The following is a 12,318-nucleotide window of genomic DNA, read 5'->3' as shown; positions in this document are numbered from 1 at the left end:
GATGGGAGATTAACTCTACAGTCACTTCTAGCTCTGATGTTTCTGAATGCATATATTTGAAAGCTATTTTCTGTCAAATTTCCTATTTCATTTTCTCTTATGCATGCGAATGATTTATTGATAGGAGACAAAAAATAGAGTAATTTTGCCTAACAACTCAGAAGGGCCTAAGTAAAATTGTGACATCATTAATAATTATACCTACTTCTTCTATTCCTTTTCAGTGCCCCATCCCACTGCCCTCATATTTCATAGAGTATTCTGAGATGATTCCAGAAAAAGTTAGTGCTCCATTCCAAATTCACCTGTACCTTAAACTACCATCCCAATGCCTTGCTTTCAGATGTGCAGCTTGACCAACTGTGTAATTCAAGTGAGAGTTTATAATAATAGACATTACACAAATACTCTGCCCAGTCCAGGTAATGTTTGTCCTTTAAATAGTGTCAGATGTGTTAGGAAACTGGAATTTAAAGATGCAAGTCAGAGGGAATAAAAGGAGATAGATCAAGGGCTTTCCTCGTGTTTCTCGAATCACATCTGTATTCTGCAGGTAGTTTTTTACTTTATCTATAATGAAAGTTAGATCATAAGGTAGAAGTCCTTCTTGAAGACAATTGTAGGGAGATAAAAAGGAGAAAGGGAGTCTCTGATTCATGAATCACTTATTTGTAATTCATCTGTTAATAATTCTAAGAATTTAATAAAGTGAAAATAATAATCTAATAAATATATACAAAATTCAGTATAGTCATATGTTGTCCAAAGGAATAAGTATTAATTTGCATCAGGCTAAAAGCATGTGCACACACTCTTAAAGCAATGTACCCTAAACAGCACAGAGATGTCATTAGGGCAGATAATCCTGAGCAAACTAAATCCATAAGAGTAACTATATGTTTTGAGGTGTATTTCTTTGCTTCAGATAAATTTTTCTTGTCTTTATTGGTAAGATCCTTGAGAAGAAAAGGTTTAGTGTGTAACTCAGTAACTGCTGAATGAATTAATGAATTTATAATGCACAAATGAACTTATGAAAGAGAAGAAGATGTGCATAAACCTCTAGTAACCAAAATTCTGATGGGCATGTCCAGCTAAAATTCTTGCAACAGATCTTTTTCTGAGTGCCTCATCTTGCTATGTACTTTGGTTAGAGAAGAATGTGACCTAACTTCTAACCTTAGGAAATTCACCTTCTAACAGGACACTTATTTTCTTCTAAAACTGCATGTGGGTCCCTCATCACTCAGACCACATCTGCCCACAACCTTCTTACACTTCTTTTCATAATTTTAGGGTAGTTCTGAAAAGCTAAGTCTACACTGAAAGAGGATGGTGGAGTGTTTTTACCTATTAAGCAATGAAAGACATCAGTCTCAAGGGAAAGGAATTTCACACAGCAGGTTGTGATAAGTTGACTCTTCAGTGTGGTCTTAGGATTTTCTTACAGCGTAGGAAGACCCTAGGGAATTACTGGATAGAAGGGTAATGTGCAGTTTGTTGAGTGAGAGTTGGGGGGTGGGGGTATTTGGTGTGCATTTCTTCTAAGCCTAAGAATATGACAAGAACATCAAACACCCACACGCCTGGGCTATTTTTAACTACAACTACAAATAATATGCCAACAGTATAATGTCTTCTTAAAAAGAATGTTCTACTCCTTCCAGATGGCTTCATAGAAATATAGATGTTATGCAATTATCACTATGGTAACCCCATATCTAGCAGCAAGAAATCAGCATGTCACTTATTTCTAACATTCCCTTGCCTTTTTTGAGCAACAGAATCCTGATCAATGTATCTCTCTTTTGTAGCACTCCCAGAACCTTTGAATCCTGTTTATATTACTTAATCTTTGCCCCTACTCCACAAACACGTGCACACACACACATGCACAATATTAAAGTTAAAGCCATATTGAGGATTTCATAAGAAGATGTCATATAAACATATTTAATTTTCAAACAAATGAATTATCTATTCTGGAATCTCCCTCAACTTTGCAAAGAGCAGTCAAGAATTGATTCTCAAAACTGTTAAAGCAATGTGTAATTCCAATATTCAACAGATATGAGTTTTAGGAACATGATGGCTGGTCTATCAAGATACCATTACATGTATTTTCATTGTAGAAGGCCAATCTGGTACCAATACAGGATTAACTGAGAGAAGCTGCAAATGGAAATATCTATCTATATTCATTAAGAGGTTTTGTCGGCTGAGTCCAGTACCCATGTGATATGCTTGAGAAAAACTATGACCCTTTATTTTTGTCTTCCTAGATGCAATAGTTACAGCATGTCTTTTCTAGTATTATATAGAAAATGTGAAATATATATATTTCAGGTAGGATTACTCAACTTGGATCAGATAACCCTTTTAAACTTATCTATGTCCATGGGCTTCTCTACTGTTCATCCTCCTTTAGCCCATGCACTCACTTCTTTTTTCTTTTTTCTCACAACTCAGCTGATATATTCATTATCTATTGCTGCGTAACAATTATCCTGAAACTTGAGAGCCCAAAACAACTAACATTTATGATCTCACAATTTCCTTGGGTCAGGTACTAGCTTGGGCGGATGCCTCTGACCCAAGCTCTTTCACAAGGCTGTGTCAGCCAGGGTTGAAGGCATCCCATGGCTCAGCTGGGAGAGGGATCTGTTTCTGGTTCCCTAACATGGCTGTTGGTAGTCTTCAGTCTTCACTGGTTGCTGGACAAAGACTTCAGTCCCTTGCCACATGGACTTCTACATATGACTACTCATAATATCACCATTTGTTTCCCCAGAATAAGGGGGAGAGAGAGAGAGAGATTGAGAGATAAAAGAGAGAGAGAAATAACTACAAAAAGATAAAAGCAGCAGAATCTTTTTGCAACTCAGTGTCAGATGAGACATTCCATAAAGTTTGCCCTGTTCTATCTGTCAAAAGAGAGGGACTAGCCCACACTCAAGAGGAGGGTTACACAAGGCTGTGGCTACCAGGAGGCAGGGATTATTGAGAACCATTGTGGAGGCTGCCGACCACAGATGAATTCTGGGATTACAAATATGAATGGACATTCCATTTTTAAATGTATGTCTATCAAAAGAAGTTAAGAGTGAGAGTTTGCTAAGAAAATTACATAATGTATTGTATGCTTAAATATAAATGCTTTAAAAGCTATCTGATGTTCATTTTGATCTTGCTGTCACAATCCTCAGTACAATCAGTGAAGTTAACTAAAATCTGATGCTTGCATATGGCGATTCTCATGTGTAGAGAAAATTAATTATGCCTCTGAATCTGATGTGTGAGTAATAAAAGAATTTGAGTCAAAATTATCTTAGATTCTAAAAATCCTCCAATATAAAATAGAATTTTATTCTCTGTCTATAAGAGTGAGCAGCTATCGAAAAGATGAACATGAAGTAGTAAGGAAGGAAGCATAAATGTGCCCACTTAGCCAAATGAATCCAAGCAACAGAGTTAATCAGTAGGGCTACTAATGCCACGGATTACTCACTCTTTTTTTTTCTCTTTTTTTATCCTATCCCTAAAGCTTGTGAATTTCTCTTTCAGGCTTGATGTCCATAGCAGATATTAACTGGAGCCACCAGAAAATATGTAAGAAATATTAAATTCATTTTAAAAAATCATATTTAATCTGTACTTCTCCTCCAGTCTACTGGGCTGGACAGAGATTATATATCATCAAACTGGGGCCAACTTGGCCTTTTCCAGAATTATAAAAAGGTCCAGAGGTTTTACATAGCCTAAAACATTTAGGGGATCCCTTCTGTCCTGGATCTATGCTGGTGACCATTTATATATTCATTTCTCTAAGCTGTATCAGGCCTTGAAAATTAACTGCATCTGTGAAAATCTAACTAAGTCTTGGAGGCTTTGGTCAAGGCAGGAAGTCCCAGTGAATGGAATTCAATCTTCTTAGTGAGTTCTTCTGAGACACTCAGTTCTACGAACAAAGCAGTTTTAGTCTCAGGACAGTGCCAGTTTGGGACACTTAATCCGTATTTTCTAAGCCCAGAGGTGATAATCACCTCCCCAGTTCTCCCCCAGCTCCTGCTGTCCATTAACACGATTCTAAACTTTTTCACATAAATACACTGTTGCTTTGGAACAAAGTAAATATCACCTTTTTAAAGTAATGAAAGATAGTCAGAAGAAAGGCAGGGACAAAGGTCCCTCCCCCACCAGGCCCCATCCTAAGAGGAAAATTACCCTTAAAAGGAAAAAGACCCCATCCTGTTATTCTAGGCTTTACTCAGTGCCCCTAGAATAAGTCCCTTAAGTCTTCCTACTGGGAGGACTTAAGACTAGTATGTGACAGAAAGGAAGGAAATGGCCTTGGGCTTCCTAGTCCAGGCCCCGGGGGCCAGCTCAACAGCCAGTGGGATATTTAAACAGAGAGCTTGATCTGGCGGCCTGCAGCTGGCCGGCATGCCTTAGGGCAGTGTGGCCAGTGCCCTCTTGGTCCCTGAGGCTCCAAAACACCACCCTGGAAGGAGCCCTCCACTCTTTCCCACGTGAACAACTACCTGATAGGTAGATGAGCACGTGGACAAAAACCTGCTTGGGTAACAGGCACATAGAGGCTTACTCAGATTAAAACAGCCAACACCAAAGAGCCCATAAAACCCCCTAGAGGGGCGCCTGGGTGGCTCAGTTGGTTAAGTGACTGCCTTCAGCTCAGGTCATGATCCTGGAGTCCCGGGATTGAGTCCCACATCGGGCTCCCTGCTCAGCAGGGAGTCTGCTTCTCCCTCTGACCCTCTTCCCTCTCGTGCTCTCTATCTTTCATTCTCTCTCAAATAAATAAATAAAATCTTTAAAAAAAAAACACCTAGATTTAAACGCCAAATTGGCAACCCTCTCAGGTCCCCTCCCTCCTCAGGAGCTCTGTACTAACATTCAATCAACTTTGCTTTGCTGCCCACCACTCTTCATCTGTTCTACCACTTCATTCTTCGAAAAGTCATGACCAAGAACCAGGGGCACTGAAGGAAAAGAAATCCTTCAACAAAAGAATTGCTTTATTCAAGGCATCACTAGTTTCAGCTGGGAAGGACAGGAAGTTAAAAATGACCATGATTTTTTTCTATAGCAATATAAACAAAACATAAATTAATACGCTAATAAATTTTGCTATCACACATAGTGAATAAGATACTCCATCCTGTCGTAGTGACTGGACACTTTCCATCAAGTATGACATTTTTCAGTAAGTTATGCAAGAGTCAGGTCAATCTCTATCTAAGACAGTCACACCACCTTCTATTGGGGTAAAAGGAAGCCTGGCTTGTCCCTGAATCTAAGGCATATAACACTCTCCTCTAAACCTCTTATAAAGTAAGTGATCCATAATCCTACAAGTCTGGCTGGCTCCCCAATAGGCTAAAGCACTGAACCTTGGGAAAGAAAGAAATAGCAAAGAGAATTAGAGAGAAATGTAAGAGGGAGTCTTACATTGTTGTTGGCCCTTGCTCAAAATAGGAGGCATCCTTGGCATTTTGCTTTTTCATATTATAGTTAAAAATGAATCCATAAATATGCCCTTTGGAGTAATTCTGTCAGAAATGTATGTTGCCATTAGTTAACCTTACAAGCACTCTTTAATGGCCGAGCTAGGAAATCAATTATATTTGTTACTGTAGCACTGGTTCATTACAATAAAGTTTATCAAATAAGGAACTTGTTAATTCCAATCTAGCAGTTATTCATACCTTCCTATAATGCTAGGTAACACCTGTCACAGTATATTATAATTATTGCTTAGCCCTCTTTTTCTGTTACTATTGTATATTCTGCAAGGCTGCAGGGGCAGCAAACATACTCTGAAATGCCACTGTCTAGTTCTTAGTAGCTATTCAATAAATATTCCTTAATAAATTATTGGGGGGGGATATGAAATATCAAGGCGGGCAGTGGGGGGCGGGGGTAAAGAGAAAAAGTGTAACAAGTCTGCTCTTTCAAGGCTTCTCCAGACTAGAATAAAGCCAAGTAAATGAAGTTGCAAACCAGGGCATTTATTCCCTGCCCCTTCCATTTTTGATTCCATCTATTTGCAACAAATATAATTGTATCTTGTGCAAAGTAGTAAGTTTCGTGAGTTTTGGAATTAATATGGGCTGGATTCAGATTCTTTGGCCTGCCATTTAGTGAACGTTTGACTTTGGGCAAGTTACTTTACCATATTAAGCCTCATTTTTCTTACTTCTAAAATGTGAACTATAACAGTAACTAGCTCACAGAACTGTCCTGAGAATGAAAAAGACAATTTTCTTAACAGCACTTAGCATAGTGCCTAATATATGGTACATCTTTAATACATAATAGAATAGCAGCTATAAGAATATTTTCATTTGGCTTTAGGTCATGGACATAGGCTATTTATAGTGCTTTCTTCTCTCCCAAGAAAACAGCAAAGCAGGGCACCTGGGTGGCTCAGTCAGGTTAAGCAGCTGCCCTCAGCTCAGGTCATGATCTCGGGGTCCTCGGATCGAGCCCTGCATTGGGCTCCCTGCTCAGTGGGGAGTCTGCCTCTCCCTCTGCCTCTGCCTGCCGCTTCCCCTGCTTGTGCTCTCTGTCTCTCTCTCTGACAAATAAATAAATAAAACCTTAAAAAAAAAAAGAAAGAAAGAAAGGAAAACATCAAAGCTCCGATGAGAGATGGAAGTAGCAGCCAGTAGGGGAAAGAGCCATGTAACAGTAGCTCCGCTCTTGTATGTCTAAATGGCCTGAAAAGTCATTAGCCAATAGGACACCCTGTTGGGATAAAGAGGCCCCCGCCTAGTGGCCTGATTAAGGAATACGTTATAATGGTATCCTCCCTGCACAATGACTGAAACCCAGTGTCTGTTACAGCGACATGTCTCCTAGCCCAAATCTATAACATTGTCATTAATATCATGGTAAAAATAAAAATAATTATCATTCCCTGAGGATCTTCTGGTTCCAGGCTCAGCTCTGAAAGATGAGTTTACTATTTACAACTTTTATCGAAAAAACTGATGCTAAGCAGGTTATGTAATGGTCCCTACATCATTTAGATAATCAGTAACAATGTAAGAATGAAAAATAGGCCTTTCTGCCTCCAAAGGCTGTGCCCTCAACTTTTCCAATCACTTAGCCTATAAATATCACAAGGAGGAAATAACATTCTCATGTACCTGACATAAAGTTTGTTTCCCTCATTTGCATACATTTAAGCATCTCTGTGGTTTTGGTTTCATACTTATGTATGTAAAGTTAATTGCTAAAAAAGACTTTAACTTAGGTAATTGGAACATCCTCTAAGATCAGATTTAACTACTCCTATGCAAAACTGGTTCCCCAGCTGTATCAAACTGCTTCCCATTCTATAAAATTATCATGCTTTGGGGTGGCTGGGTGGCTCAGTGGGTTAAGAGTCCACCTTCAGTTCAGGTCATGATCCCGGGGTTCTGGGATTGAGCACCCCATCAGGCTCCCTGCTCAGCAGGCATCGGCTTCTCCCTTTCCCTCTGCCCCTCCCTACCCCCCGTCACCCGTTCATGCTCATGCCCTCTCTCTCTCTCAAATAAATAAATAAAATCTTTAAAAAAATTATCATGCTTTGATTTTTGATCTTAGCACAGGTAGTACCTTCTGCTAGAATCCCCTATTTACCTGTGGACATGTCTACTTCCTTTCCTTTTAAAGACTCGTGACAGGCAGCCCTGTAAAGCTTTCTACAGACTCGTACTCCACTCCAAGCAGGGAGCTGCTCCTCTGTGCCTTCACCACACCTCATACAAATCTCAGCTATAGTATTTCCCATGTTTTGTGACACCTCTTTTAGCTGCCGATCTCCCACTTTGCTACATTAGACTGTGATCTTAAGAGAAAGTTTCATCTTTGTTAGAACTTCTCCTTGTTCATCACAGAGTTTGGCATGTGGCCTTCACTTCATAAAAGTTACTGAATACATCATCATCTTCATTAATAAATATAATCTCATATTTGCACTGAGTTTTCTTCTTCTCTTACAAATGGCTTCTCCAAAATGGAAGAAAATGATCTACACCACATTTTCACATTCTGTGCCCTTCCCTAGCATAGCACATTTTCAGGGACGTTATCTAATACCTAGCCTGAATCATGTCTAAGGCCTCAGGTTGCTCACATAAATCAACATTTCGCTTTCAAGATTCAGGGAAGTACAAATGGCTGTTAAAAGTAGCCACCTTGAAGTTAGTACTGCCTTATTTCTTTTAATAACCAGTTACCACAGGAAATAAGTAATCATACTAGCTTTAGGTTTTTCAAAAGCTTCCTGATAGTATTGATCTAAGCACGAACAGATGGCTTCTTACAAATAAACTCCAGGTGGAATGATATTAGTTTATTTTTAATCATCCCTCTTCTAAATATGTTTTGTTTTTCTTTCATAGAACAAAGAATTGAATCAATTCCAGACTGTCTGGAGCCAGTAGAACTTAGGGAAATGCTGACTACCTGGGTATGGATTTTCATATATATTTATATGCTAAATATATATGTTTAATCACAAATAATATAATTTTGTTGAAAATAATTATTAAAAATCAACCTAATATCATAAAGACAATATATCATTATCCCTAACAATCAAGCCTGCCTCCCAGAGGTGTTCCAAGAACGAGATTATTGTGACTGATACTGGTTGCATGTGAAGAGTTCTCCTCATCACAGAGCCTGAAGGATTATTAAGTATATATTTGGTCAAGCCCTTGAGAACATTCATTCACTTAGCTATTCCTTCCTTCCTTTTTCATTCCTTCAGTAAATCCAAGAGATAGTCTGCTCACTGGGGATACAGAGACACACAACGTGCAAGTCTGACTTTTCAGTGTGATGGCAATGTCCTATTGTGTGCACATGTATAAACAACTACAGGGGAGTGTGAGCAAATGCTTGCATAATGCTCTGTAGGCAGAGCCATGCCAGCCCAGAGAGGATTCTCAAAGGTTTCAGGGGAGAGAAGGTACCTAAGCAAAGAGGACGATCAAAATGTAATTTCCTTCTCATTTCTAGGAGCCCAGTGCTCCATAATTGCTGGACCTATTAAAGGCGGTAAACACATCACAGCATCAGAGAAAAGACGTCTCCCCTAGAAATATAGGGGTCGGAAAAGGAAGATATGCTCGAGAAGGGGCCTCTCCTATATGTTGTTCAGGAGGATCAGGAATCGGTCAGGCAAATGCGGTGGGGAAAAGCATTCTAAGCCAAATGCTAGCTCCCATGGGAGAGCAACAGGGTGTCTGGAAAAGCGGGCAGCCTTTAGACTTGGCTGGTGCACCCCAGACTGATATGCTTCCTGTCACGTGCCACCTGACGTTAACCGGCCGCATTCCACAGGTAGTTGCTTCTGATAAACGCTGCAGCCGGGGCCAATATGCAAACAGCTGAGAACTGAAAGTTAGCTCTGCTCTTTATTATTTGGTTGCCTTTTGGCAAATGACGGTTCCCCCAAGTTTCTCCATCTGCAAGATGGAGATAAGGATGATCAGCATTTCCTTCATGTATCCTTTCAAAGTGGTTAAATTTATTAAAAAATAAAACTTATGTGAAAGGGCTATGCAAATTTCCATTCAAATGTTAGTAATGTTTTCTGGATTCAAAAAATCGAGTGAGGAATTAGAGCTAGTGGAAATGTTAAAGAAAAGGCAGGAGGGCAGGATGAGCAAAAAAAAAAAAAAAATGTGTAAATGATATCCTGCCACACTATATATACTCTATTACCTACAAGACTGCTCTGTAGATATTGTCATCATTCCAAATACTCAATGTCTCAGAGATTGATTGAGGCCCTGTGATTACACTGTACCTTCAACTTACTGTAACAGAATAAGACTAAGTAAGAAAGTTACCCTAAAATTCCATTTTTCCTTAAATTATTGCTATTTCTTCCCCCTCTAGTTGGTGTCAGGTATTTAACTGTCATACTCGCTTTGTCAGACAACAATAGAAACTAAGTTATTCACGCATCATTTGGCTCTTGCTGAAAAGAAGTCCAGATGATGCGTGAATGATGCATTCTTACTATGATATTCAATGATATTTGTTCTTGATTCAAAAACAAGAAACCCAGGAAAAATGGAGAACATTTTCTATTATTACTTGTTTCAATAAAGGAAATGTTAAGGTTGAACAGTGTCACAAACCACACCAGGAATAGTAGGTTACCAGAGATATCATTTCCTTTATGTGATCAAATGAACCAATTATAAATAAACAAACAAATAAATAAATAAATGGAAAGAGAGGGAGAGGAAGAGTGAGAGAGAAAGAGAGATTCCGTATCGTCAAATAAATTTAAAGAGAGGGGGAAAAAAATCACAAAGAGTTGCAAGGAGCTCAGGAATATCAAAAAATGTACTTATTTCCCATGGAAATTTGGTCTATAAATAACGGTGCTAGCAGCGCTATTTTAAAATCAGGTACAGAGCGGCAGAAAGTGTTTTTAAAGGATTGGGAAATTAAAGTAAGTTCACATTTGTAAAATTTGAGGCTGGTGACCTGAAATGCTCAATTCAATTAATCAAAGACTCAGGAAAACACTGTCTTCCAGTGAGATCTGTCGAGGCCGCGTTCCCAAGGCCCATCTTGTGTTCCCTTAGGCTGGCAGGGCCCATGGGATGAGTAAGGTGGTTTTATTTAATGTTGTAGTTCTACCCCTCCCCACTGCAAGACATTTGAAAGACACTGAATTGAAATGCTTTCACTAAATATTTTATGTAATCTCCCACTATAAGTTCTTCTCCCTGAAATTTTGTTTATACAGAAAAATCTTTGCGCCAGAAGAGAATGTTGAAAAGAAAATATGTGAGTACTGTATTAAAGCAACCTTTCCTTAAATGTAGTTGAAAATCTGAAGATGAGTATTTGATGTTCAGATCTGTGTTTTCTTTATCTTTTGTAAAAAGTATTAAATGCTATTTATTTGCATAATAATAGCCACTAACATTTAATCTGATCTGTTATTATGTGCTAGATAATATGCTGTGCTTTCAATGAAGTGCCTCATATAATTTTCTCAGGGGTCCTATCAAGTATGTACTATCATCCCTTTTATCCAAATAAAGAACATGAGACTTTGAAAGATTAAGTAACCTGAGCAAGTGCCACATGTAGCAAGTGATGGAGGGTTTAGAACTCATATAGCCTGACTTCAAAGATAGTCTGACTTCAAAGCCAGTGTTAACCCATGTGCTTTGCTACCTCCATCAACCTTGTTACTGCACTTTAGTCCCCAGCTACTGGTCCAGTCCATCCTATTGGCTGAGTTAGTGGAAGGATTCTCGGGTGACACAGGAACACCTAGATCCAAAGAGTGCTGTACCAAGAGCAACCATTTTTCTCTCTCCTAACTCCATTGTACATACAGTTCTAGATTTATTTGTAGGACTAATTCACATGTTCACTTCAAAAAGTGCTGTCTCCAAACCTATCAAAGCCTTGCAGAGATGCACAGGATTCTCCTTCCTTTCTACCAGAAATTATTATAGACTATATAAAACAATCATGCCTACCTCTCCTGTTCCACAATCCAGAAATGGTTTTATTGCCTGAAGTAAGTTGGTCTGATGTTTCTTTCCATGTTTCTGACATTTGTAAGCTGCAGAAATCTCCGATGTGGTCCCCAAAGAACTCCTTGTTAATAAAAACCCCTCGTGAATAAATAAGAAAGATAAGAGTTTGTATCTTTTTATACATTTCTTTCCTAACCTGACCTTGAACTTACTCACTTGGCCTAGGAAATCATAGCTTTTAGTTTGAATAAAATCAAATTAAGAGACTGCATTTCTCAGAACTCCCTAATCTGTACCCATCTACATGAATAGTTATCATTTAGGGAGTTCTTTCCAACTCCAGAAAATGTGATACTCTACCTACATTATGTCATTTAAACCTCAAGACAACTCCATGATTGTGATGATATCCATTTAATGGAAGAAGAACCTACAGCAAAAGGGACTCCACGTCTCACTTATGGTTAAATAGGCTGGGACTGGTTTCTTACTCATGTATTCACTGTGAATACACGTTCCCAACCACTCTTGTTGTACTCTTCTCTACTTCTGCCACTTGACTCTCTCAAAATTTTTACTAAGAAAACATAAATGTATATTCACAATTCCCTAATAATACACTTTAGTGCTTATTGAAAATTTTCTTTTTTTTAATCGAACTTTCTAATGATCAGAGAACTGGGCTCATTCATTTGGATAAAATGGTTGGAAATTACCTGGAGTTAAAATTATTTAATCTGAAGTTAAAAATAGTGTACCTTTCCTCATTTCACTTTACCTTTTG

Source organism: Zalophus californianus, chromosome 11 (genome assembly GCF_009762305.2).
Source record: "Zalophus californianus isolate mZalCal1 chromosome 11, mZalCal1.pri.v2, whole genome shotgun sequence".
NCBI lineage: Eukaryota > Metazoa > Chordata > Mammalia > Carnivora > Otariidae > Zalophus > Zalophus californianus.
This window is presented reverse-complemented; position numbering follows the sequence as displayed.